The 2,256-nt window shown below is 32.8% G+C and overlaps 2 non-coding genes across 2 annotated transcripts; both read right to left on the bottom strand.

Moving 5' to 3' along the window:
• Positions 1-830: 830 nt before the first annotated feature.
• On the bottom strand, positions 831-904 carry TRNAW-CCA (transfer RNA tryptophan (anticodon CCA)). Its single transcript has one exon. It is a non-coding gene; the product is annotated as a tRNA-Trp (tRNA).
• A 139-nt stretch (positions 905-1,043) lies between these two features.
• TRNAP-UGG (transfer RNA proline (anticodon UGG)) lies at positions 1,044-1,117 on the bottom strand. The gene has a single exon. It is a non-coding gene; the product is annotated as a tRNA-Pro (tRNA).
• Positions 1,118-2,256: the final 1,139 nt, after the last annotated feature.

Genomic DNA, 2,256 nt, shown 5'->3' with positions numbered 1-2,256 from the left:
TGTTTATTTATCTCTTATTCAAAAATTTCCCTGAAAATTGAATTTCTTTTTTTCATTCAATGGGGTTAGATGATCTAGTTCTTAATATTATTACTTTACTCAATTGACAAATTCCACAACAAATCTCTTGATTCGGAATTAGGGACTCATGTATCATCTGATGAATCCACTTTCTTTTACACTTCTGTATCTTACTCTATCTTGTTTTTTAGTATTATCTAAAATAACTGATGAATTATGAATTTTCCATAACTTAGGTAAATGCTTTACCAACATATGTAGTGTAGTAAAAAAAAATAAATGGAATTTAACTCTTTCATGCTTACTTTAACTAGTTATTTTGGTTTTCTACTGGCTGCTTTAACTATAACCCCAGCTCTATTTATTGGCTTGAACAAGATACGCCTTATTTGAATTGACTGAATAATTATAATTCAGAAAAGAAAAATCTTTCTTTGGGATTCCTGGCATTCTACGACTCTTTTCCAGACTAATTAGGAATTCTTTTCTTGGTCATTGAGATTCGTGGATAATTTAGAGTACTATTTAGGGATAGATCGTACCTCTTTTTTTATCCCCTCGAACAAATCGAAATGATTGAAGTTTTTCTATTTGGAATCGTCTTAGGCCTAATTCCTATTACTTTAGCGGGATTATTCGTGACTGCGTATTTGCAATACAGGCGTGGGGATCAGTTGGATCTTTGATTGAGTCATTTTTTTTTTTTGATTGACCTCCTCCAGACCAGAGAGGAGGTCAAATTGAAATTGGAGTTACAATTCAATTTTGTTAAGTTATTTTACTCTGCTTCGACATAAAATAGATGGAATCACGCTCTGTAGGATTTGAACCTACGACATCGGGTTTTGGAGACCCGCGTTCTACCGAACTGAACTAAGAGCGCTTTCATTCATTCAAAAAGAAAATCTTTTTCTATTCCTAATGTATCTCACGTACGTATAGTCTCCACAAATTCAAGTTATACCCACTTTACTTTAATTGATCTCGTCGCTACTGCCTATAAAGAAGAAAGAAGTAATAGGTAGGGATGACAGGATTTGAACCTGTGACATTTTGTACCCAAAACAAACGCGCTACCAAGCTGCGCTACATCCCTTTTCCAAATTAAATTGTTGTACAATGCCATTGTACACAATTCCTGTCTTCTTTTCCACATCATAATTTTCTTCTTCTTTCTTTCTCTATCTATATATAGAACCCTCGTGTCATTTCTTCTTTTTGGTCTCATATAATTAAGGAATTATATACATATAAAATCCAATATAATTTCGCCTATAAAAGAAGGATTACTTTTCCTTGGTAATATATAGGAAGAAGGGGTCATCTTTTTCTTTTTTAGGGATAGGAAAATTTCGTCGATATGGTTCATTTTATATATAGCATAACAATCTTGGGCAAGAGTTTATGATCATATATGTATTCCAACAAGGAAGGAGGATTTTCAATGCGGGATATAAAAACATATCTCTCTGTAGCACCCGTGCTAAGTACTCTATGGTTTGGTGCTTTAGCAGGTTTATTGATAGAAATTAATCGTTTATTCCCAGATGCTTTGTCATTCCCTTTTTTTTAATTCTAGTTATTGCTATGGGAGGGATAGATTTCTTCGTGATATGACAAAATTTGATCCTTTTCAATCTTTTTTTAGTATCGGAAGGAAAAAGAAAGAAAAGATGGATTGGGTTGAACCTCAGAGTCATTAAAAATTTGGTAAACCCCATTTTTGAAAATAGAAATTCAATTTAAAGGGGTACCCAAGCTAAATAAGGCCTCAGAAATCAGAGCATAGAAAAGGCGGGGCTGGCTAATTAAATGAAAGGATTTCGAACCAAAATCTTTGCTAATTCGACAAGGATTGTATTCTTTAATTATTTCTCTATTTTTTATTACTTAATTAAAGAATAAAAAAAAATTATTCTAATGAATTTTATTCTTCTTCTTCGGATTCAAAATAGAAGAATAAAAGAATAAGTAGAAGAATTAAGTTAAGTCAATCCAAAAAGAAAAGGAGGTTCATGGCCAAGGGAAAAGATGTTAGAATCAGAGTTATTTTGGAATGCATCAGTTGTGTTCGAAAAGGTGCCAATGAGGAATCGACGGGGATTTCTAGATATAGTACTCAAAAGAATCGCCACAATACACCCGGACAATTAGAATTCAAAAAATTTTGTCGTTATTGTCGCAAGCATACGACTCATCACGAAATAAAGAAATAGGAACATCGTGTGTTTGATC

Source organism: Triticum urartu, unplaced genomic scaffold (assembly GCF_056163025.1).
Source record: "Triticum urartu cultivar PI428250 unplaced genomic scaffold, HENAU_Tu73 scaffold2, whole genome shotgun sequence".
Classification (NCBI taxonomy): domain Eukaryota; kingdom Viridiplantae; phylum Streptophyta; class Magnoliopsida; order Poales; family Poaceae; genus Triticum; species Triticum urartu.
The sequence above is the reverse complement of the archived record's forward strand: the minus strand, read 5'-3'. Positions and strand labels throughout refer to the sequence as shown.